This window comes from Strigops habroptila, chromosome 8 (genome assembly GCF_004027225.2).
Source record: "Strigops habroptila isolate Jane chromosome 8, bStrHab1.2.pri, whole genome shotgun sequence".
Taxonomy (NCBI): Eukaryota; Metazoa; Chordata; class Aves; order Psittaciformes; family Psittacidae; genus Strigops; species Strigops habroptila.
Window position 1 is genome coordinate 23,939,306 of NC_044284.2, and position 26,304 is coordinate 23,965,609.

The window sequence follows — 26,304 nt, forward strand, 5'->3', positions numbered from 1 at the left end:
CGGAGCGGAGGAGCTGAGGTGTTATGGCCCATCCGCACCCGCGCCCTGGGTTCCCTTTCACGCTCCTGCGACGGCATGGGCAGGCCTCAGAGCCTCACCCCTGTGCCCCTGGGCTGGCCCAGGGTACCCCCGGCACCCCCGTGGGCGGCCGTGGCTCGCCGCCGCCTGGCCCCGCAGGTCAGCACTGGGGAGGGTGGTGAGGCCTGTAATTGCACCAGCGTCTTCCACTGTGCCTAAAGAAGATCCCAGCTGAGTTCCCAGGTGTTGTTGCACTGAGGAAGTGCATGAAATTGGTGGCAGCGCTGCCCTGAAAGCTGGGAAAATACAAGGTGCGTCCGAGTGGGCTTCTGTGAGTTGTTGCAGGGTTATTGCAGGCAGGACAACATTGAAGCCAGAGGTGGAGGAGGAATCAGGAGAGGTCACCGGATCTGTTTGGCAGCCGTAGGTCAGGATCACCTCTAGTTACACCATTTCCGAGAGATGCATGCCTCACTGCATCTCTGTACATAAAAACCACAGGTGTTGGAATGTTCACCTGACAATGCCAGTGCTTGCAAACGGTAATAGAAAGGTTTCCTTCATGCCTGGCTGGCATCTTTCTTGCAGCAAGTTAACTCTATCCACAGTGGACATGGAGAATATTATTTTCTCCATTTATGTGTTTGAAGACTCTTGTCATGACTCCTCTCTCTCCTTTTCTTTAAATTAAACAACCTTAAGTCCCTCTATGTCCTGTGGACTGTCACCAGCTGGTTCACAGCTCCCTTTCTGTAATATGCCCAGAACTGGGTGTCATGTGCTGAGCTAAACAGAAAAAGAGCTTTAGGGTGTTTTATAGGTCAGGCTTCTGTTTATACAGTGAGGGGGTTTTTTTTCAGAGTAAAATAAGTTACACAAGGATGACATAATGCATACATATATTTACAGGACTGAGATAAAAGTTGGAGGGATGAGGTGAGGCACGAGTTTTTCTTGCTTGCATGTATTTATTTATAAATTTAAGAGACTATTTTTGAAATCGTACCTTTATATTTTAACTTTAAAAGTTATTTTTGTGATATATATCTGTTTTTAAAGTCAAATTTCAATTTAAAAACAAGAGTGATGATACTCCATAGGACATGGTACAAGTAAATTTTTAAACTGATACGTAATTCTTAGTTTGAACAGCAGATGGCGGAATATAACTAAAGGTCCAATTTGAGCTACTTTACACGTGTTTTCTCAAGGTGAAAGTGAACCTACTTAAAAAAGTGAACAAATTCCACCGTCTTTATTGGGTTTAGATAACTAGATTTTGCTGCAATATTATGACAGGTTTCCAAAATTTGGAAATGATGAATGTTTTACACCTTTCATCTGTTTTTAAATAGTTTTCAGTTGTAAATGTATAAATATCCCTAATAAGGGTGTTCTGTAGAAGCAGAAATTGCCAGTAGGAGCTGGACTAAGCCTTTCAACAGCACCATGGCTGACCCAGACAAAAAGGTGTGGAAGAAGAAAAATTGTTGCTGTGCCAGGCTCCCCTTGGCATGCCTTTTGCAGCCCAAATGTCCCTGGAGCTGTAGCCTTTGTGGATCTCTGAACCTTAACCCTAATCCTAACCCTAATAATCTCTCGACCATACAGATGAGTCCTGCATCCCCTGGACCATGGCTGTGCCTCTTCATAAAGTTGTGGAAGAAGCAATGTTGGTGCTATGCCAAGCTCCCCTTGGCATGCCATTTGCAGCTTCACTGTCTCTGGAGCTGTAGCCTTTGTGGATCTCTGAACCCTAACCCTAATTATCCCGCCAGAATAGAGATGAGGCCTGCACCCCCAGCACCATGGCTGGGCCAGGTGGGAAAGTTGTGTAAGTACTAGTGTTGGTGCTGTGCCAAGCTCCCCTTGGCATGTCTTTTACAGCCCCAGTATCCCTGGAGCTGTAGTATTTTTGGATCTGTGAATGCTAAGCCTATCCCTAACCCTAATTATCCCACCAACATTGAGATGAGGCCAGCACCATGGCAGGGCTAGTTCGAAAGTTGTGGAAGAAGCAATGTTGGTGCTGTGCCAAGCTGCGCTTGGCATATCTTTTGCAGCCCCAAAAGCTGTAGTCCTTGTAGATCTCTAAACACTAACCCTAAGCCTTACTCTAATTTCAGCTGTCATGATAGAGATGAGGCGTACATCCTCTGGACCATGGCTGGGACTCTTAAGAAAGTTGTGGAAGAAGCAATGTTGGTGCTGTGCCAAGCATCCCTTGGCATGGCTCTTGCAGCCCCAGTGTCCCTGGAGCTGTATTCTTTGGGGATCTCTAAACGCTAACCCTAAGCCTAACCCTAATTATTCCTCCACCACAGAGATGAGACCTACATGCACATCATCATGGCTGGGCCAGTTGGGAAAGTTGTGGAAGGGTTACTGTTGTTGCTGTGCCAAGCTCCCCTTGGCATGCCTTTTGCGGCCCCAGTGTCCCTGGAGCTGTAGTCTTTGTAGATCTCTGAAAGCTAACCCTAAGCCGAACCCTAATTTAAGCTGCTACCATAGAGATGGGGACTACATCCCCAGCACCATGTCTGGGTCACATGAAGAAGTTGTGGAAGGAGCAATGTTGGTTCTGTGCCAGGCTCCCCTTGGCATCCCTTTTGCAGCCCTACTGTCCCTGGACCTGTAGACTTTGTGGATCTCTGAACCCTAAGTCTAAGTCTAACCCTAAAATAAGCCGCCACCATAGAGATGAGGCCTATGTCCCCAGCTTAATGTCTGGGCAAGTTGGGAAAGTTGTGTAAGTACTAGTGTTGGTGCTGTGCCAAGCTCCCCTTGGCATACCTTTTACAGCCCCAGTGTCCCTGAAGCTCTGGGCTTTGTGGATATTTGAACCCTAGCCCTAAGACTAACTCTAATTTAAGCAGCCACCATAGAGATGGGGACTACATCCCTAGCACCATGTCTGGCCCAAATGAAAAAGGTGTGGAAGGAGTAATGTTGTTGCTGTGCCAAGATCCCCTTGGCATGCCTTTTGCAGCACCAGTGTCCCTGGAACTGTAGGCTTTGTAGATCTCTGAACCCTAACCTTGAGCCTAAACCTAATTTTAGCCGCCACAACGGAGAAGAGGTCTACAACCACAAGCTTGATGGCTGGCCCAAATGGAAAATTGGAAGAAGCAGTAATGGTGGTGGTGTGCCAAGCTCCCCTTGGCATGCCTTTTGCAGCCCCGCTATCCCTGGAGCTGTAGGCTTTGTCGATTTCTGAACTTTAACCCTAAGCCTAACCCTAATATAAGGCGCCATCAAAGAGATGAGGTGTACAACCCACAGCAAAATTCCTGGCCCAAATGTAAAATGTTTGGAAGGAATAATGGTGGTGTTGTGCCAAGCTCCCCTTGGCATGCCTTTTAAAGCCCCAGTGACAGTGTAGCTGTAAGCTTTGTGGATCTCTGAACACCAACCATAGAGAACAGACCTACATCCAGAACAGAATGACTGGGCAAGCTAGGAAAAATGTGGATTGCCAAGGGAGGAGGTGGGTTTTCCATTACTAGAGCTTTTTAGTGTGAGATCAGACACCACCACCACCCCACCCCCCACCCCCACCCCAAAAAATGAATAAGATACCTTGGTTTGAGGGAAGAAAAAGCTCTAAATGATTCTTCGAGGTGGGTGCTGGTGCTGTGATCAGAAAGATTTTTGTCTTTCAATAGACAGGTGATAGATGATTCCAGTGAACACCAGATTGAACGTCAAGCATCCACATATGCCATAGTTGTTAGACCTGGACCTAAAGCCAGCAGTTTAAGCTATTTGTAAGATTCACCTTCATGATCAAGTTAATTTCAGTGTAAGAGTTACCTTTCAGTAAAGGAATGCCTGATTGTCCTGTTCCAAGACAGTGCTTCAACACTTCGTCTTTCTTGTACTGCCTGCAGAGAGATTGCCTTGCTCTCTCTGATGAAAAAGAGATGCCTGAGGGAGCTTGCTGTTCACAACAGAAGCTGGAGGATGCTGGATGACAGAATGTCCAGCTCAGGAATCTGGGGGCTCCAGACTCAATCCAAACGCAGCTGGGTAGTGAAGTTCTCTAAAAGCACTTGGGATTGCAGAGAAGTCTGGTAGCCGGCAATCACCAGCAGAGACAAAGAAGTCATTATCCCATTCTACTCAGAGCTTATCAGGCCACACCCGGAATACTGTGTTCAGTTTTGGTTCCTGCTATACAAAAAGATGTGGAGAGGCTGAAGTGGGTTCCAGAGAAGGACCACAAAAATGATCCGAGGACTGGGAAGCCTGTCCTAGGGAGAAGGACTGAGAACTGGTTTTGTTCAGCCTTGAGAAAAGAAAGCTCAAGGGAGACATTATCACCATTTTCCAACATTGAAAGGATGGCTACAAAGAAGGAGCCACATGGAAAAGGTGAGGGTAAATGGGTACAAGTTACTGCTGGGGAGATTCTGATTGAACAGAAGAGGAAAATTTTTCACCATGAGAACAATCAGCCACTGGAATGAGACCCCAGGGGAAGTGGTGGACACCCAGCTTTGGACACTTAAAATTCAGCTGGACAGGGTGTTGAGCCACCTAGTCTAGATCTTTGCCAAGTAAGGTTGGACCAAATGATCCTTGAAGTCCCCTTCCAACCTGGTGATTGATTCTCTGATTGATGTCAGACCGTTACTGTTAACATAAACCAAGGCAGTGTGCTTTCAGACATCCATTTTCCTGTTGCAAGACCAGTGTTAAGACCTAGCAGAGACTTGTTAGAGAAACAGGACTAGGCAGTTCCCTTCAGTAATTACATCTCATAGTCTGTTAAAACTGTCTGAACTTTTCCTAGTGTTTAAGCTAAATATTTCTGTACAAATTTCACCTCCTCTCTATATGCCAATCTTTCCTGTCCCACTGTGACAAATCAGCCCATTATACATCGTTAGCTTCTTAGCAAGGCCCAAAGGACAGATCTAAAATCCTTTATCCTAAGTTTAAAATCCTTGCAGTAGTATCTAATCCACTTGCTTTTTTCCTAGGCCCCAGTGGAAGGAATTACCTTTTTACATCAGTTTCCATTTTCTTCAGCCTTGCAAAGAATGTCTGTCATTGCTCAGGAAATTGGTGGGGAACAACATATCTTCACAAAAGGGGCTCCAGAAATGGCAGCCATGTTATGTAGAGCAGAAACAGGTAACTAACATTTATAAATGCTTCCTAGAATACCTATGTATCAGTGACTTTTGATGGTGCAATGAAGTGGAAGGTCCAAATGAGATTTCTGGGTCTAAGGCTTTGTACTTCAGCCTGAAAAGTTAAAGTCTCTCTGTTGTGCTCCAAGATAAGTCTAAGTTCTCAAACAGCCCTTCTCAGCAAACTACTGCTAAGAGAGAAAAGCAAGTACCAACTCTTGTACAAGGTGTACAGTCTCTGCCAGAATAGATATTTGGAAGGGCTGTTTACTGGTGCAGTATACACCAAAAAAAGTTTTTGTTTTTCTCCAAGCCTTGGGAAGGCAGCTGGGAGAGTACAGTTCCTTCATGACACAGAGGAAGAAGATAAGTCTTTGCAGAATAGTTTAGGATCCTAAGTGCAAAGTGACAGAGGAGAGGCAATGATTTCCTCATTAAGCAAAGTTCAGTTCAGCAACTTTCCTTGATGTCTTTGGCCTATTAGTAGACTCTAGGTGCACCTGCCCTCTGGGACAGGAACCTTCCCTGCTCCAAGGCTTCCTTTTATTAGAAAGCAGTCAAATGCCCTCATGAACTGTCTTTTCTTATTTTGCACAGTCCCATTGAACTCTGAAAGCAAGCTTCTGCTCTACACAGCACAGGGTCATTGGACTGGCATGTAAATCTCTACAGGCAGGGAAGCAGTCTTCTGACCTAACAAGGTAAGCCATAGACTGCTTCTTATCAGCCACATTCAGCCATGGGCTAGTGGTGCCTCCCATAGTACCATTATCACAACACCCCTGCCAAAAGCAGAGCTATAGTACGGCATTTTGTTAGACTCAGGCCAGAGGCAATCTGATTTAAATCTGATATAGTTCTATCCGAGAATGGGTAGAGGGCACTTCACTATCCTGTACTTACAGCACATGTCCAGAATCCTTACACATTTCCTAACTTTGGATCAACATAGGAAGTAGAACTCTAGTACACTCTGAAGTCTAGTACACCCCTCCCTCATCCATCATTTCTATCCACCTCCTTGCAGATCTATCTGGATTTTTTTGTTGGTTTTGTTTTGGTTTTTCAGTCCTGGTTCCTTGATTAAGCAAAGGCAGCAGATGACCCCCGTTACACCACCTGTTTTCTAGCCCACTCAGAGTCATAAGACAATCTCCTGCTGTCTTGGTCCAATTCTTTAGCTTTCTAGCTTTAGCTTTATAGTTTCTAGAGACACCAGCAAACTTTTCTGCTATGCTCATGGTATTAGTTTTTCACAAGCCTCACACAAGAACACCTATACATGAATCCATATGCTTTTACCCACATCCTTCTAGCTTTTGCCTGTAATACTCCAGAAATATCACTTCTGAAACTTTTGCGGTTACTTAGCATCTGCTGTCCTCTCTGTTTACTAGTTGTGGGTCCTAATCCAGATGGGGCTCACTTGCTCTTTCACAGGGCTTGTTGCTTTGCTGAAAGGGCCAGTGACACAGAGGCAAAGTGCAAGTGGCTTGTTTAATTCTTGTGACAAGTGTCATAACTGACTTATCCAACCCCATGAGCAAATGTGTGTGGTATGGCCCAGATTTTGCAGTTGTGCGGGCAGTTATAGCATGCGTGATGTATATACTGCCAGGAGGAAAAAAGAAAACTGGAGATCAAACACAAGATACGGTGTGAAGGTAGTGACTATTCAGGCACCACCTGACTCAGCTACTCTGACTGCCATGCAAGTGTTTGGCAATACCTCCTCCTTCATACAGTGGCTAAAATAACTGATTGAAAGCTTTTCTTTTCTTTTTTTTTTTTTTCCCCAGACCCCTCAGAGTCAACCTGTCTCCCTGAGAGACCTCTAGTTTGTGACTCAGGGATGGGATTGTTTTACCAAATGCTGTTCTCAACGGGATATGTTCAACTGTAAAAAGCAATAGCACAGGTGTAAAGAAAAGAGCAGGAGAGAACAGAATTTGAGTTCCCACATGCTGTTTGCTCAGGTCCTGTCAAGAGTAGCAGATATGTTTACTAAAGTGTGTTTCTTTGTTGTGCAGTCCTCAAATGAGAAGGACTAGTGTCCATGAACTTTTCAAATCAGACCACCAGTTTGGAAATCTTGCAGGAAATTCAGGGTGCTTCTTCATGCTGGCTAGGGATGATGTATGAATGGAAAATAGTCCAACTTACCCATCAGGCTTCATGTTGGTGCGCAGAGCAGGTAGGTTCAAATTGGCTCTTTTTTGATTTGGTAATTCACCAAATGTGAGCTAGAAGCTGGCTATGTACTGAACTCATTCTTCAGAACAAGGGAAGAAAAGAATAAAAGGATGAAAAATCAAATGAAGATCCTCCATACACAACCAGCAACACTTACTGCCAGTAGGAAGCAAGCCCTGCTGGTGTTGAAATAGCACCACGAAAGACAGACAGCCTGGGACTGCTGAAAACTAACAAGTTGTTTTAATTCTTTTGAGTTAGGTGGGATGGTTAACAGTTATAACTAGCTATCAGAAAATTCAATGCAAAAACAGGCCAAAGGCAAAAAGAATAATTAAATCTCTGCTCTTCACTGTTAGGAAGGAGGTAGAATCTGATCTGACATTCCTGGATCTGCTGATAATGGAGAATTGATTGAAGAGAGAGACAAGGCTTGTCCTGGAAGAGCTCAGTGCTGTCCGCATCAGGAGTGTTATGGTCACAGGTATCTAAACCGAGAAGATTATTTATGTGGCCACTGGCCCAGAGAGGGAGTTTAATGATGTTTCTGTGAACAGCCTGCTGCTTTGTCACCACCCCTGGTAGCAAGGTACAGACATTTGTATCTTTCAGACAGTTACAGTCCAAGAAGCATCTGTGTTGTAATAATGATGCAAGCTGAACCATGGAGGCTTATGTCCCTGACAACTTCACCAGGCTGTGTCAGATACCCAACTCTTAATCTGTCCCACTTACACCACAGATCAGAGCCTTCCTGTCCTCTGATGCTTTCCAATGAGTCCATTTGTTCTCCCTGGTAAGGTTACCAGATGACACACACAAAGGCATGTCATGCAAGTTTATAGAGCCTCATGAAACCCTGTTATCGTAAGTAAGCAGAGGTGGAGCATGGATGCCAGGACAAATCACTGAACCTCATGACATCTGTTAATTCATGCCTACCAGTCCCTATTTATCCAATTTTTTTCTTGAAGGACTGGTTTAGATTTGTATAGAGTAACTCCCAGTTTTTCCATTGTGACAGGAGACACAAAGACATTTTGGCAGGAGTCACACAGATCTTGTCTTCTTGGGCTTCACCCCTTTCAGCACCCATCCTACACCAAAGCCATCTAAAGCCAATTAATGAGAATCAGTGATATTAGCGGCAACTTAGCAGTGAATCCCTTATTGTTTTTTGTCTAAAACATGCAATCTAGGAGCAGATTCTCCATCTGGATTTCTTCAAGATGAGGGTGAAAATATTTAATCTGCAGATGAAAAAGAAAATATTTCATTTTCAGATTAAAATATGTTTAATTATTCAGGCAGACCTCATCTGCAAAATTTTGATCTTTATCAAAAACTTTCTTAGACACAGACACTGAAATCTTACTGATTCTTGCAGATATATTTGAAAACTCATAATTCAGGAAAAGGCTAATGTTTCCTCCATACACAATACCTCATTGCAGAAATGTTTAGATAACAATCTTCCTGATTTTTCTAGGTAACAACATTCAGACAGCTCTAACAGTTGCCAAAAAATGCTGGGATAATCTCTCCAATGAACAGAGTGATTCTTGATGTGGAAGAACACAAAATATCTGGATCTTTTTCAGCATCTGTAACCTGGAAACTACTAGAAGAAAACAAAACTGAAGATTACGGAAGCCTGGTGAGCATATAAGCATATAAGCAGCTTTAAATAATGCAGTGGGATTATGCTGGTATAACAGAGACCAGTCATTCATCATCATCTGCACGTCAGAATGTTATGTGCTAGAAATGTGTTTAAAAAGAAGGGATCTTTGTAAAAAGGCATTCTCCTAGAGCTTCTTCCCTAGCATATTATCTTGTGAACATATTTTTGCTAACTGCCTGGCTAGGTTTGAGAACAGCTTTGCAGGGAAGATTTGTCTCTAGCCCTTGTGATGTTTCCTTTCCCTGCAAAGTAAATTTGATACTATAGGTGTGGACTTCAAATCTGTGGAACTGCACAGAATGAACCAACTGTTCAAGCAGGTAAGACAGTTAGTACTTCCCCATACCTGCAGAATTAAAACACAGATGAACTGTTGAGAAATTGCATATACACAGTGAAGCATAGGCTAGCTATGCTAAGAAATTATATCAAGCATGTCCACAAAGAAACGGAGACAAAGGCCTGTTACTGTCTCACTGAAGAGTATGTCTGAAGGTGCTAACCCTTCTCTGAGAAGTGTTAGAGTCAGGCAGGTAGTAGGGAATCTCTGCAGGGGCTGTTGAGGAGCTCATTTCTAGCAAAACTCAGCTTAAGCAGCACCTTCACTGTATTTCACTGCAAAAGGGCAAGCCTAGCTATGTTGCCTATATGCTCTCTCTAGCCTCTCTCACTCACAGTGCAGCCCAGCAGATTGGCCCTGTTGCATAAATTATCAAATGTAGCGATACTAAGGGCCAGCTTGTAAGACCTATGAAGCGCACAGTTCACACTGAAAGTAACAGCATTATATGCCTAAATCACTTTACAAATTCAGGCAAAGGCAATGGGGCTTGAACCCAGGTCTCCCAGAGTCTTCACAAGTGCCCTCCCCCTTTTCATCGTCTCTAGTAGTGCTTGTGTAAATGCCCACAGTAGCTTTTGAGGGCCTGGGAGCAGCACTCATTGTGTCTTTTTTTATAGGATGATGACAGTCAGACTAAATGAAGAATCAGGCTGGCATTGGCCTCAGGCCAGAATCATTTTGCCATGAGTGGAAAATCTTACCTAATTGTAGCACAGCGTTTCCAGCACTTACTTCCAAAGGTAAAATCTAGATTATTTAACTGGAGTAGGCCTGCCATTCAGCAGAATTGGATTGTCCTGATATAATTAGCTGAAGAGATCTGTACCACGACATCTTTTGGGAACAATTCTAACCCTGAAATAACTATGGGCTGGATGAATCTCTGATATTAACTTATGGGGAAGGATCTGAAAATCCTTGGGGTTTTTTCTGCACGTGAGAGGAGCAGGCCTGCATCACGGTGTGAGGACATGACTTGAAACATTTGTGCCGCTCTGCGTGGCCCTTGCACAGCACTGACTGTCATGTTTTGGAGAACAGGAGAAAACATGATATTACGAAGCATGCAATTCAGCAGGACTTGTCTGTTTCAAGGAAAGGATATCCTTGTGAATGCTCTTCTAGTAAAGCCCTGCCTTGTAATCTGTGCTCATCAGTTAATTCAAGTGACACACCAGGCCTCTTGTCCTTATTGTGATTGGTTTTTTTGTTTGGTTTTTTTTCAAAATAGTAATTAAGATACCTCTTTGATTATCTTTCCTGCTTTGGAGTCTAGCATCAGTTGTTTGGAAATGTGAATTTTTGTTGATTTCTATTCAAGAGTATTGCTGAAATCACTGTGACTCACTGTGACCTCAAGTGCTTAAAAAATCACTTCCTTTTTAATCCTTACAGCTCCTGCTGAATGGAACAGTTTTTGCTAGAAAGTGCCCTAGTCAGAAATCCAGCCTTGTAGAAGAGTTTCAAAAGCTGGAGTAAGTATGTAATAAGCACTAAAGGTTAGGAAGTATTCAATGAGTAAGTGGGGTAAGTGAAAATTCTTTACAATGTTTTTATTTAAAAAAGGAAAAATGAATGCAGTGCTAGTAGAATATACCAAAATGAGCTCATGCTGGAGATGTGAGCGCTCTTACTTATTCACAGAGCATCTGTACTGGCACTAGTACTGATCCAGGCCTGATCCCACACTGTGGTCCTTTCATGCAAGAGCCATCCTTGGCAGAGATTGTTGCAGTTCATGGTCTCAAGGACTGATTAATTTCCTTTGCAAAAACCACCAGAGTTCACTGGGGTTTCTGTCAACATCTCAGTGTCTGAGGGTGGAGAAGACTAGGGTGAGGAGGAGTTTCCACGGGGAACAGCTGTAGCCCTACAACGTTTTTGTAAATGCCCCTTTTAGAAGTGCAAAAAGGTTTTTATTCCAAAAGGAATAGTCTGTATTCAGGAGGAACTCATAACTCCCTTGTGGGCAGGTTCAGTTCATTCCGTGACTTCACACATGCTTGTGGCAGTGAGAGCAATGCCACCTAGGCAGTGAAGCATTCACTTGCCCTAGCACAAAGTCCCAAGGATTCTCCTGGGGAAAGCATCAGAGAACTTCGACTGTCTACATTAGGCATGACTGCAAATAAGTGCAGACAAAAGAGGCAGAAGCAAACCTGTCTTCTGCAGTTGGTAGTGGATGGCTTTGGGGTCTGTGGAAAATGGACTTTCCCAGCCCCATTCTTCTGGACCCAATGCCTCAACCACATGCCACTGGAGGAACCTTACAGGTGAAGCCCACCCAGGGAGTGAAGAGGGACTGCTGTGCACAGAATATATCCTGTAATAAAGAAAGAGTCATTTCTTGGCTGACATGTCAGTTGCTGTGTCTTCCTGGTTTGTGAGTGCTGAAGCAGATTATGCCTTTCAGGCTTTGAAAGTGGCACATGCAGGGATATCACTGTCAGACCAGGAGGCGTCTGTGGCTTCACCTGTCACATCCTGAACCCTTAGCATGTGTGCCAGAGCTAATCAGGTAAGCATGGATTTTTGTTTCCTATTTCATAAAGGAGACAGTTCCTACTCCTCTCAAATATCAGTGTTGGGTGTTTCCACCAAGTCAGAAAGTACATATCTAGAGAAAAATAAATGTCTTTGACCTCGAAATTGCCATTTGCCTAGTTGCTGTCTGAAATTCCTTTAATTCCCTCAAAAATGTAGGAGGAGGGCATCTACAGCTGAGCTTTATGTCATTAGTAGTATTTCAAATGCAAAAGAAATAGCAAAATAAACAATGCTCCATAAAACTGAATCAAATGTCCACAAATCAACCTGTATACTACTGTTAGGCCCTGTCTCTTATACCCTATGAAAGCAAAACGTTAGCATCTGTTATGCCAGGGTAGTGATTTTGCTTACTGCAGTAGATGAATAACCAGGGAGAGTGAGTTACCCTCATTGGATACTGTATGTTCACTGCAGGAGGAGAGGACTTGTTAGTTTGAACTCACTGAGCAGCTGCTTGGCTTTGTATATGTTTCTCTTCATATGGAGTTATTACTTGCACTATTACTGTCAGCAGGAAACCTTGCTGGCGTAAATTGTAGTCTTTGGAACATAGATGACTGGAATTGAGCCCTTTTGCTTGCAACAAGATTTCTACAAGTGAAAGTTTTACTTTTATTCAGGCCAAATTTTATTTATTTCACCTCCCAGCAAAATACTGACAGACACTTCTCTACTTGTGACACATGCCTTGTTTTTCAACAACGTTTTGAGAGGACTTGCAACAGGAGCAGACTCATCACCTAATTGCTGCCCTTTATTCATGTCTTCACACTGGGAAGGCCGTGCTGCCCTGGTCACTTCCTTCTGCATGTTCAAGTACATGGCACTGTACAGCACCATTCAGTACCTTGGTGTTCTCCTATTGTACTGAGTATGTCTTGGGAACATGTTGGCTAGAACTGTTCTGGAGAAACATGGCATAAAAGCCACAATAAAGCTAGGGTATGGAGCTTTACCTTTATCTGAGTTGAAAACTTCTGTGGTGTGATTATATGGTCCTCCTGGATCCCTCAGCTGAAAACTGGAAAGATATTCTGCCCATTGACTTCAGCCAGTAGGCTTAAAATCCAAGCTGGGCAAAAAGAAGCCTGAGACACTGAACAGTATTTTAAATGAGGGCATATGTCCGTGAAATGGGAGAATCTGGCATAAGCAAATGCTGTTGCAATTTACTCAGCATTTAAAGCATTAATTAACTTGACAATAAGCAAAATCCCCTGGAGTGCCTTAAACCCTTTTTGCATGGCTTCTTCCCAGAGAGGAGGGCTTTGCGTTAAGAAGTCACCCAGCACTGAGAAAGCACATCTCTTCAAATAGCTTTCTTTTTTATTGCATTGAGTGAACTGGAAGCATTGTTAGTCCGAACAATGTACAAAGTAAGTGTATTCACTGCAGGCCCAGTGATGACGAATCTGTTGGAAAAGTGGTGGATTGTGTGGTCCCCTTATCTGCTGAGTAGCATTTCAGAACAAACAGCAGAGCATTAGTTCCATGAAAATAATATGGGTTTCTGGAGACAATATAAAGAAGCACACAGCAAATGTCTGATTTGTGATTTTTTTTTTGTGTGTGTGTTCCTCTTTTCAGCAACTAAACTCCTTCAACAATTACCAATTTTTGTTCCAAGATCTGGCTACTACCACTGTAACTGGTGTGACAAGTAAGCCCCTTAGTCATCCTATATATTAATGAGGGAATGATATAAAATATTTTTTGCCTCCTTGAATATGCATAATTCTGTGTACAGAAAGGAAGAAAAGAGAGACTACATAGAGTACAGGATGTTTAGATTATTAGAGGAGGTGAGGTTTTTTGAAAAAAACTCTGGAATAAGATCAGTAATTCTTAGTGATGCATTTGCTGAGCATGTAGGTTGTTGATAATTGGGACATTATGTCTACAAGGAGTAAAAACAGACCTAATGCAGTGGAAAGTCTATTCAGGCTTTTTCCTGTTGACTTAGGAAGGCAGATAAAGAAGATACCTAAGGATCCATGCCCAAATGAAAAAGTACAGGGATTGACTGTTTGGGGTCCAACTCACATTTGAAGGTGTGTAGGTAGGAGGCACAAGAGGAAAGAGAATTTAAAGTGGAAAGAAATGACAGATGTCAGATCCTACAGAGCAGGAAGTTGTAAGCCAAGAATAAGAGAGGAAACCGGTGCTGGAAGGGAAGAAGAGAGACAGGGTTGTCGAGATAGAGTAAATGTAGGGAGAGGTTTAGAAGCAGGAATGGCAAGGACAGGGGCATGAAAAGCATATAGCAAAACCACATAGCTGTCTTCCATCCCTGCTGGAACACAAACATCTGGGAAATGCCTTGATTAAATTAAGCACAAAAGGGTCAGCCACATACCAGGTGCCAAAAGCTACCCTGCAGTAAGTAGCCCACTTGGAACACTGAATTGAGGTTTTCTGTGCAGCTCTTTTACTCAAAGTTCAGACAACTTTGTTAAACCTAAGAATGGAGGAAAACCTCGTGTCAGCTAATGCAGTCCTCTACCAGCTCAAATAACTGGTCACTAGGTACTTAGTCCAGGAGGATGCACAGAACATGGGCAACAGAAAATCCTAAGCCACAGTTGACAAGTGACAGAAAGACAACAGGAGAGCTTGTGCATATCCTCATATCCTAGGGTCTGACAGTAAACAAATAAAGATCCAACATTTTATTTTCCTAACATGCCTCATGATAATAAGATGCCATTAATTAGTCTCTTCTGTGACCAGTAAGATTTTGTAAGAACAACTCTGTTCTTGATATAGTATTTATATGTATTATAAAGAACATTATAAACTGTAAAAGTGCTGGCCACTGATAACAGTCAATAATACACAGCAGCACTGCTTGCAATTTGTCACAGTAGTAAACATGTCTGTGCATGTTTCAGTGAGTTTCACAAGTGCCTATCCAAAGCTTGTTCCCTATAGGCCTCCTAGCCACCTCATCTCACCCCTGTTGCTGCTCCTGTTGTACTTAACATCCTCTTCAGCCTCCGCATGCAGATTTTTGGGTTTGCGGTGGTCCAGGAGCAGCCTTGGTATTCCAAGACGGATATACAGGTAGGTCCCCTTCTTGGGGCTCTGGGTGACACAGTGCTGATGTAGTGGGACAGGTTTGCATGGTACTATTGACTAGCTTAACTACAGGCCTGATCAGCAGCTGCAGGCAGACCCTGTGCTTCCCACCAGGGTCATTAACCAGTGTTGTCTGCAGGTCCCTAAGCTCTCTAGCAAGGCTGCTGTGCAGCACACTGCATGTGGTGAGAATGCTTCTGTTGAGCACAAAGAGGAGGATTTGACAGCTCAGGATATCCAAGTAGGTTTGAGGTCGGGCTCTGCCAAGTTCAGCAATCTCGACACAGTGGGTATGATTGAGAACATTGCCAATAACTTACATCCTTGTGATGTAGCAGTAGCCAATCGTGGCTGTGAAAGAAGATTCCTGACAGTGGTAGTGGAAGCTGGGGGAAATAAGCACAACAGTGTTCATTTGCTGACCAGTGTTGCACTCTTTTTCAGTGCCTCCCCATCAGTGAATAACCACATGGAGGATTCTTTGTCTGTTTCCAGTCTGGGGCTCCATGGGATGAGAGATGGAGCCCAAGGGCAAACAGACAATGGCTACAAGAGCTATGAAAACAGCACAGTGTGGCTGCTAAGTACCATCAACTGCCTTATCGTAGTATTATTGTTTTCCAAGGGAAAGCCTTTCAGGCAACCCATCTACACAAACTGTAAGTATGGGGAAAGAGGGAGTGATCTGTGACTAAGTCAACTCAGGAGGTCAATTCAGTAGGGAAAAATTAAAACTTGATCAATGTGATGCCATCCAAAAAAGCAGGAGCCCATAGGAACATTCTCCTATGGGCAGAGGACAATAGATTCTCCACTACTTAAGACTTTTTAGATCCTGATTGAGAGCAAACTCTTGATATCACTGAAGTTGAAGGCAGAGTTCCTAATCATATCAACAAGAGCAAGACTACATCCTGGACATTTTTCTGGATGGCTGGAGACACTGAGCTCTGAGATAGACTCATTTGAAGGCTTTAAGGCTTCTCAGATGTAAGAGGTCAGATCAAATGTTCAAAATACTCATCTGGCATTTTAAATGTGTGGCTACAAGGCTTGTCCCAGCCTTACATATATCTACTTGATTGAGTAAAGCTGGGGTTTTACTGTGTTCAGTTTTCTTTTGATGAAAGTTCCTTCTTATCTCATGGATTTTGTTAGGTTTTGACTGACACAGAAAATTATTACAATCTTCTGTAGTAAAAGCAAATGAGATGATTGCTCATAAACCTGTGGTTTTATTTGCTTGTTCTTGACCCTTCAGATGTGTTCATACTGGTGCTCATAGGGCAGCTGGGCATTTGCCTCCCCTTGGTGTTTGCTGATATTGATGATCTCTACTCTAAGATGGATGTGAGCATTGTTCTAAGGTGGATTTTCTTCCTGCTGCCAGTCCCATTATACATGCACTGGGATTGTTTCTAACAAAAGACACAGACTTTTTCAGGGATACATGGCACCTCTAAAAACAAATCAAATTTGAGGAGGGGTATTTTAGATTATGAGATTGAAGATCCTTCTGGAGATATGGTAGCTCCAAACAAAGATTTATACATTGTGACATCTGGATAGCTACACATGTACATTTGATTGTTTCAGTGCATTGTCCATGCAACAGAAGATGGCATCACTAAGCTTACCGTGCTTGGCAAGTTTGTGGCTTGACAGTTGAGAAGCCAGGAGAAGAAAGGGGATAGGCCCTGCAAGTTTAAAGTAAAGCACCATACACTTGCATTTCTCACATTGTGCATCTCTGCACACAGATTCTCTTGCAAAGAAGATCTGCCAGTTGGCACCCTCAGCAGCTCTTAGTTCTTAGTCCCAAATATTTTCAGGATCTCTGTTTAAATTTCAGACAGCTTGCAGTTTTCTAAAGCAGTATTTGGGTTTAAAACAATTGTAGAGAAAGACTAGTGGAGGGCCATGACAATAGAGGATCTGTCTTGATCCTTGAAATAAAATATCAGTAAGGCTTGTCTTATTTAGTCTGCCAGAATGCAAGCTGGGAGTCACCTTGTGCAAATCCACCCTAGGGGAAATGCAAGGGACGGACAAGATCTACATCAGCTGTAGGACAGGATTGTCAGCGGACCTGGCAATTAGCATGGTGATGCTGGGAGATGTTAACGTCCTCCAATGTGACACTCTCACAGCCTTTCGGTAGAAGTCACAGGAACAAAACAACAAAAGAAAGCAACACACAGCTATTTCTTTTTTTTCCCCCAGTACATTTGTAACCGGAACAATGAATTGTGGTGGCTTTGAGTAACAGGTACTGAACATGATGCTGCTTCCAGTCCTGTATGTTTGCCTGACAGTTAGAAAGTGGATTTAAAAATGGAAGTAATTAAACATGGAAAGAGAAACATAGACAAGGAGAATGGACCTGGATTTTGAATGCCAAGCTGCCTAGCTAAAGCTGCCTGACCGTGTAACTGTTTCCAGAGCAGTGGCCTAACAGGCAGACCCAGTTGAAGAATCTGCCACGAGATGGCACTTTAAAACAAGTCTTAGTCCTCCTGTGGACCATAGTGACACCAGACATTGTCAGCACTGCGGCTGCGAGGGGCTAAAATGCCTTTGGGGAGAACTGCAAAACTCCCAGTCTGTCTGGAGGGAGTACACTGGACCTGCTGAGAAGAGAAAGGAGGGAGTGGCAATAAGAAACTTTGCAATAGCCTGGTCCTGGAGAAGAAGCTGCTGATCCGAATTTTGGATCTGAGCTGCATCTCCAGAATAAGTTGAGCTACAGCCAGAACGCCAGTGCTGTCAGCTGTGGAAAGCTGGAGCTGCATTTGGAGCTGAAATACTCAGACTTCGAACTATTTCCTATATTAGAAAGAAAGGAAGCATTTAGATTTCCTGTTGCAGTTCTGGAGTATGGTTTTCTCTGGTGCATCAGAAGCTTAAAAGCATCTTTATCAATAATTCCTCAAGACAAATAGCAATATTGGCTCATCAGCAATGTACATCCAGTGGGGGTTTACGGCTTTTGAGGACATGATGCTGGTGAAGGATCTAGAGAACAAGTCCTACGAGAAGTGGCAGAGGGAACTGGGGCTGTTTAGTCTGGGGAAAAGGAGGCTCTCTACAACTATCTGAAAGGAGATTGTAGCAAGGTCGGTGTTGGTCTCTTTACTTGGGAAACAAGTGATAAGAGGAAACAGCCTCAAGTTGCTCTTGGGGAGGTTTAGACTGGATATTAGGAAAAACTTATTCACCGAAAGGGTTGTCAAGCATTGGAACAGGCTGCCAAGGAAGTGGTTCAGTCACCATGCCTGGAGGTTTTTAAAAGACATGTAGATGTGGCACTTAGGGACATGATTTAGTAGTGGACTTTGCAGTGTTAGGTTTAAAGTTGGACTGGATGATCTTAAGTGTCTTTTCCAACCTAAATGATTCTATAATTCTGTAACACAAGCTCTGACCAGTCCCTAGTGTGCACCAGCTTCTCCTGCCTTTTTCTCAGCTAGTTTGTACCCCTACCATGTGGAAGATCTCCATGCTGATAATGTTTGCAGTCACATTTGCTGTGTCCTTCCTTGTTGAGGTGAGCATACTTCATTGAATGTACCTGTCAGCATTAATTGGAAGATGAAAGGATCAGGTCTTACTCTTTCTCCCTCCTCCTCAGCCCAGCTTGGGAATATCTAGTAAAACAGGAGCCATTGCAGCTACCTTGCCCTTAGTCTCTTTCCTCAAAGCCCCACATCTGAATCCTCAGATATAAGGGAATCAGGCCCTGCCCCAAGCTAGAGAAATATGGGTGGTCTTTGGTGTTTTCTACTCAGATCCTGAAGAACGTCAGGATGAGCTGGGCCCAGTTTTCTGGTAGAGAGCGCTGGTGGAGCTGGTATGAGTAGTAGTCGGTAGAAGCCTATTTAAGGGATGTAGATGAGCAGGTCCAGGTGAGAGATCTGGGTCTCCACTACTTGCCCTGTGTGTGCCATGTGAATAAAGAGGGAAAACTGCTGTCCAGGTTCTCCAGAATCTTCCTTTTGCTTGCTCTTGCTTTTACAGGAAGCTGTCATTGGGAACAGACCGTTAGGGCTGCCTCTGGTACCTTCTGGTACCACTCAAAGAGCCATTACAAGAGACTGCAATGACTGTTAGAGCACGACTCAGCCTGGCCACCTCTGAACAAAACACTCAGATTCTGTGGCAATATCAGTAGAGGGAAATATGGGAGGCCATAGCAATCCAACATTTGACAGCAATGAGGATGCCCTCTGAAGAAAACTGCAGAGGGCACATGTCCAGGACAGTTGCAGTTGGCTGTAGGACTATCTCAGAGACATAAGAAAAGAGAAGACTAACAATAAGTCTAAGACTAACAAGCTCTGGTTTATTTTTTTCTTAACTGGAAGCAGAAAAGCTGGCGCAGTAACATAAAGTGTTTTTCCCACCCCCTTGCCAGTGTATGAATGGCTGCCAGCTGTAAATGGAACAGCTTGCTGAATACTGGCATGAGTATTCATGGTTGAAGCATCCCATTCCAGCATCCCTCTCTTGAACTGCATCATGCATCCTACAGCTGAAAAGTAGCTATTTGAGATATCAGCATTCCTCTGGGCAGATCTGCTTTGAGAAAACAAGTAGAACTTAATCCTGCTAGAGGCTGCTGAACATAGGCATGTTCTGAGATTCCTATAGCTTGCCAGGATTTCAGATACTGCTTCCTGGTGTCTGGCGTTTTTTGGGTTTTTTCCCCTTCTGGCAATACTTGGCTTTCTGGAGCTAGAATAAGCTGCAAATAACCAAAGCCTTCTAGAATCATCCACCCCCAGCACAATTATGCTCTTGCCATGACAGGAACAATGCAGAGCTCTATTGCTAGCTCACTGCTACAAGGCAACCTGTTTGCCTTCAGTTTAAAACATGAGGTACCTTGCATTTTCTGGGTGAAAAATCTATTGACCTACGGAACAAAATCAGTAATTCTTTTTTGAGTGAGGTATTTGTTTGGGATATCCATTTTAAAAAAGTAGAATGAAACACATGATAATTGCAAACTATGATCTCACCCTGTGGGCCTACAAGGACATGCTGTCCCTTGTGGTGTGAGCTTGCTCTATTACAGTGGATGCTGCGCAGCTCGGCTGCCGCCTGGAATCAGCTCCTGGTTTACCAGTGCCAAAAGAGGCAGACATTGAAGGGGTTACTACCCCAAAGGGGCTAAGGCCTAAATTAAAAGGCAGGGAGACAGCTAGGTCTCAGAATAATTTTATTAAATTCTGTGGCATGCTCTGAAGTTGAACCATCTGAGGTTTTGGCTCTGGTTTCCAACCGTAATTGCACGTGCTACACATCAGGTGTCATCAACTCATATCCCTCACCTGATAACCTTTGATGGTGACTTTTATTCACTGCTGTGCTGTTTCTACCATACATAAGAGCAACAGCACTGCGTATTTCTGCAAGTTTTAACTACTCAAAAAAAGCAGCTTCTACAAGCGCATATACTTTTAGCCCAGTGATGCTAGGCTGACTTCCTGCTCACCATGTTTTGTAATCTCGGTCCCCAGCCAGGTAAAACAATCAGGGAGCCTTTGGACCAAGAGGAAGACCTCCTTCTTTATATTAGGTGTGCAGGGGAGTTGTCCCCTCTGAACTGACTGCACAATTTGTTTTTCACAGCTGGAGCTTGCCCATGCTTTAACCGGGTGGAGCTGAGGAGCACTTTGGGAGCACTTCAGCACTTGGGGACTGTATGTTCCCACTATTTGATGCTAAAGCACTTTTGCATTGGTGCAAAAGCCCAGAGAATCAGGCAAGTTGGGAACCATGGTAAAGCTTCCTTTGGTCTTTTAGAGTAAAAAGTAGCTCTAGAAAACCAAGAGCAAATTAGAAGAGATTATGGATTGTTTTGAAAATAATTTAGCCAAAAAAACCAAAACAAAACACACCCTATTTTTCTAAAAAAAACCCCAAAAACCAAAAAAACCCCACCCCCCCAAAAAAAACCCCAAACAACTAAACCAAAAATGTTTCAACTTGAATAAAACAAGTTTTTCCCCATTTTAGACAAGTTTGACATAAGCAGATGGAGTTAATAGCTTCCTATCTACTACAGTTTACCTAATGGTAAACACCTGCCACAAAGTCCACTCCAGCACCTTTCTTGTAGTCAGGGGCCCAGAACTGAACACAGTATTCGAGGTGCAGCCTCACCAGTGTCGAGTACAGGGCGACAACCACTGCTCAAGTCCTGCTGGCCACACTATTGCTGATACAAGCTAGAATAATAATAATAATGATGATATAATGAAAGGAAAATAACAGCAGTAAGTCCCAAGGAAGACAAGTGATGCAAATGAAAACAATTGCCCAGCCAGTCCCTGAACAGCACCGCCCCCCCCCCCGGCCAACCTTCCGCCTTTATTGCTGAGCAAGACACCGTATGGTATGGAATATTCCTTTTGTCAGTTGTGGTCCCAGTTTTGTGTCCTTCCCACTTATTGTGCTCCCTACCCACCTTTCTGGTAGGGTGGTGTAAGGAGAAGAAAAGGCTTTGATTCTGTGCGAACAGAGAATCACTGCAGAGAACCACTGCAATTAAGATCTGGGCTGTGCTTTACTGAGCTTGGGCAGGGTCACAGAAGCCTGCAGCAGTCACAGAAGCATGAGGCTCGTGGGGACTTGCATGGTTATTTTGGTCATTTTCCTGATCTGAGGCAAGATCTGCTTATCCTTAGATCAACCTTGGCAAATTATGTCCTGCTTTTCCTTAAAATCTACTGTATGAGATTTCCCCCTGCCCTAGATAGCCTTTCTTGAAGTTAGAAAATCTTCTTGAATATCTAAACTAACTCTGAAAATCTAATTGCTTAATCTAACAAGAAATTACTTCTATTTCTCCTGGTCTTTATTAAGAATAGGATTAAAAAAAACCAAACAACCCCACACTTGACTGTCTTCTTTTGTGTGTTGTAAGTTATTACATTTCCCTTCAGCCTTCTCTTTTCTAGTTTAAACAATCTCAGTTACTCAACTTTTCCTCGTGGGTCATGTTTTCCAAACTTCTCATCTCTTTCCATTTAGGTCACACCTTCCTAGAGCCTGAATTCCAGACAAGGACTTGCTAACAGCAAGTTGAGTGGGATAGTTTCCTCCCATCTTATAGGTCTCACCAGCTTCCTGCTACTGTGGTTCAGAATGACAGTCACGTTTTTGGCAAGAGGAAACTCAACAAGAGGAAACTAACCTGCAGTTAGCTATGTGTCATTCTCTGTCATACATCTTCTCGGCCACTGCCTTCCCATTTTGTACGTGTTTCTGCCAGCTAGCAAGTGCAGCATTTTACTGGATTTCATATGGTCATCTCAGACTATTTGGGCAGTATCCCAAAATCATGCTGTATTGTTTCTTTCCCCTAAAACAGGTGCTTCCATCAGCTCAGTGTTATGAACACCTTTTAGTTGTCCTCTCCATCCTGTTATCCAAGCTGCTAACAAACACATGAATAGTCTGGATGAACAGCAAACTACTGACACCTCCTTAGGGTTCAACTTTTCAGCCCATCATAATAGAATCCCATTTCTCAGTATCTTTGAATGATAGAATCATAGAATCATAGAATCGTAAGGGTTGGAAAGGACCTTAAGATCATCTAGTTCCAACCCCCCTGCCATGGGCAGGGACACCTTGCCCTAAACCACGTGGTCCAAGGCTCTGTCCAACCTGGCCTTGAACACCGCCAGGGATGGAGCATCCACAACCTCCCTGGGCAACCCATTCCAGTGCTTCACCACCCTCACTGTAAAGAACTTCTTCCTTATATCTAATCTAAACTTCCCCTGTTTAAGTTTGAACCCATTACCCCTTGTCTTACCACTACAGTCCCTAAGGAAGAGTCCCTCCCCAGCATCCCTATAGACCCCCTTCAGATACTGGAAGGCTGCTATGAGGTCTCCACACAGCCTTCTCTTCTCCAGGCTGAACAGCCCCAACTCTCTCAGCCTGTCTTCATACGGGAGGTGCTCCAGCCCTCTTATCATCCTCGTGGCCCTCCTCTGGACTTGCTGCAACAGCACCATGTCCTTTTTATGTTGAGGACACCAGAACTGTACGCAGTACTCCAAGTGAGGTCTCACAAAAGCAGAGTAGAGGGGCAGGATCACCTCCTTCGACCTGCTGGTCACGCTTCTTTTGATGCAGCCCAGGATACGGTTGGCTTTCTGGGCTGCAAGTGCACACTGCTGGCTCATGTTAAGCTTCTCGTCAACCAACACCCCCAAGTCCTTTTCTGCAGGGCTGCTCTGAATCTCTTCTCTACCCAACCTGTAGCAGTGCCTGGGATTGCCCTGACCCAGGTGGAGGACCTTACACTTGGCTTGGTTAAACTTCATAAGGTTGGCATCAGCCCACCTCACAAACGTGTCAAGGTCCCTCTGGATGGCATCCCTTCCCTCCAGCGTATCAACCGAACCACACAGCTTGGTGTCGTCAGCAAACTTGCTGAGGGCGCACTCAATCCCACTGTCCATGTTGCCGACAAAGATGTTGAACAGGACCGGTCCCAACACCGATCCCCAAGGGACACCACTCGTTACAGGTTTCCGACTGGACATCGAGCCATTTACCACAACTCTTTGCGTGCGGCCATCGAGCCAGTTTTTTATCCACCGAGTGGTCCATCTATCAAATTGATGTCTCTCCAATTTAGAGACAAGGATGTCATGCGGGACAGTGTCAAACGCTTTGCACAAGTCCAGGTAGATGACGTCAACTGCTCTGCCCCTGTCCATCAGTTCCGTGGCTCCATCATAGAAGGCCACCAAATTGGTCAGGCAAGATTTCCCCTTAGTGAAGCCATGTTGGCTGTCACCAACCACCTCGTTGTTTTTCATGTGCCTTAGCATGTTTTCCAGGAGAAACTGTTCCAAGATTTTGCCAGGCACAGAGGTGAGACTGACTGGTCTGTAGTTCCCTGGGTCTTCCATCTTCCCCTTCTTGAAAATGGGGGTTATATTACCCTTCTTCCAGTCATCGGGAACTTCACCTGACTGCCAGGATTTTTCGAATATGATGGACAGTGGCTTAGCAACTTCATTCGCCAGCTCCTTCAGGACCCGTGGATGGATTTCATCAGGTCCCAGGGACTTGTGCACGTTCAGGTTCTTAAGATGGTCTCGAACCTGATCCTCTCCTACAGTGGGCCTAAGGTCTTCATTCTCACAGTCCCTGCATTTGCTTTCCAAGACTTTCGTGGTGTGGTCAGAGCATTTGCTGGTGAAGACTGAGGCAAAGAAGTCATTAAGAACCTCAGCCTTCTCCAAATCCATGGTAGCCAGTTCTCCTGACAGCTTCTGGAGAGGGCCCACATTGTCCCTAGTCTGTCTTTTATTTGCTACGTATCTATAGAATCCTTTCCTGTTATCTTTTACATCCCTTGCCAAACTTAATTCTAGCTGGGCCTTAGCTTTCCTAACCTGGTCCCTAGTTTCTCGGGCAATGCTCCTATATTCTTCCCAGGCCGCCTGTCCTCGCTTCCACCTTCTATAAGCTTTTTTTTTCCCTCTAAGTTTCCTCAGCAGCTCCTTGTCCATCCATGGAGGTCTCCTGGCCCTCCTGCTGCACTTTCTTCTAGTCGGGATGCAACACTCTTGAGCACGTAGCAGGTGATCCTTGAATATCGACCAGCAGTCTTGGGCCCCCCTGCCCTCTAGGACTGTATCCCATGAAACCTTACTAAGGAGGTTCCTGAAAAGGCCAAAGTCTGCTTTCTTGAAGTCCAGGGCAGTGAGCTTGCTGCATGCTCTTCTCACTGTCTTGAGGATCTCAAACTCAACCATCTCGTGATCACCAGAGCCAAGGCTGCCCTGGAGCATCACATTTCCAACCAGTCCCTCCCTGTTGGTGAGCACAAGGTCCAGCATGGCACCTCTTCTCGTCGGCTCCTCTATTGCTTGAAAGAGGAAGTTGTCTTCCACACAATCAAGGAACCTCCTGGATTGCTTGTGCCGGGCCGTACCGTCCCTCCAACAGATGTCAGGATGGTTGAAGTCCCCCATGAGGACAAGGGCCTGCGAGCGTGAGGCTGCTCCTATCTGTCTGCAGAGCGCTTCATCCACAGAGTCCTCTCGATCAGGCGGCCTGTAACAGATCGCCACCGTAATGTCCCCCATTGCTGTTTTCCCTTTGATCCTGACCCACAAACACTCTGTTACCTCATCACCCATCCCCAGACAGAGTTCCATACTCTCCAGCCTATCCACTGACATAGATAGCAACGCCCCTTCCCTGTCTGCCTGGCCTGTCTTTTCTAAACAGCCTGTAACCTTCCATTCCGACACTCCAGTCATAGGAGCCATCCCACCATGTTTCTGTGATACCAATGACATCATATTCCCGTAGCCTTGCACACATCTCTAATTCCTCTTGCTTGTTCCCCATACTATGGGCATTTGTGTAGAGGCACCTTAGCCGAGCTCCAAATGCAGCCGACTCAATGGCTGGGGCAGCTGGAACATCTCTGCATCGCTCCAAGCACTTATTACAGGTGCTGGCAACTGACCAGGAGTGTTGGGATGGATCAGTGCTCCCCTCCCCCAACACATCTAGTTTAAAGCCTTCTTGACCAGCCTTGCAAGCCTCCTACCAAAACAGCTCTTCCCCTTCTTTGTCAGACCAGCTCCACCAGCCTCCAGTAGGTCTGGCCTCCCAAATGGAGCCCCATGTTCTAAATAGCCAAACCCCTGACTATGGCATCACCATTCTAACCATTTATTAATCTGCCAAACGCGCCTAGCTTTTTTAAGGTCCTCCCCTTTGTCCTGGAGAATCAATGAAAAAACTATCTGAGCTCCAGAGCCCCTAACCACCTCTCCCAGGGCTCTGTAGTCCTTCTTAATGTTCTCCAGGCTACTGCTATCTGTATCTCTAGCACCTACATGGACCACTAGAAGGGGGTAATAGTCAGCAGGACTTACTAGAGCAGGCAGCCTCTCAGCAACATCCCTGATCTGAGCCCCTGGTAGGCAACACACCTCCCTGGAGACTGGATCAGGCCGGCAGATGAGTGCCTCTGTGCCTTTCAAAGTAGAGTCCCCTACTAGTATGACCCTCCGCTTTTTCCTGGAGGCACCAGTAGTGATCCTCTTTACTGGTGCATCAGCAGGATGCTCATTAAGTGTGGTGGGTGCTTTCTCATTAGCCTCCTGCAGAACTGTGAAGCGGTTCTGGGTGGGGACATCAGATTTAGGAGGAAGCCCCTTGTCGTTAATTGTCCTCTTCCTCCTTTTTTTGTTAGTTTTTCTCGTGACTAATTCCCAGCTTCCTGGGTTGCTGCCCTCCTTCTTTCC

At 44.6% G+C, this 26,304-nt stretch overlaps 1 long non-coding RNA gene across 5 annotated transcripts; it reads left to right on the forward strand.

Annotated features, from left to right (window-relative positions):
* The first annotated feature begins 6 nt into the window (after positions 1–6).
* On the forward strand, positions 7–19,568 carry LOC115612292. 5 transcript variants are annotated; one of them, XR_003992935.1, is made up of 8 exons: positions 15–329; positions 5,004–5,157; positions 5,754–5,857; positions 7,709–7,833; positions 8,839–9,006; positions 9,994–10,116; positions 10,772–11,894; positions 12,575–19,568. It is a non-coding gene; the product is annotated as an uncharacterized LOC115612292 (long non-coding RNA). The 5 variants fall into 5 exon arrangements; XR_003992934.1 differs by having other exon boundaries at positions 10,772–10,851; positions 11,790–19,568; XR_003992936.1 differs by having other exon boundaries at positions 10,772–14,989; positions 15,449–16,177.
* The last annotated feature ends 6,736 nt before the right edge of the window (positions 19,569–26,304 follow it).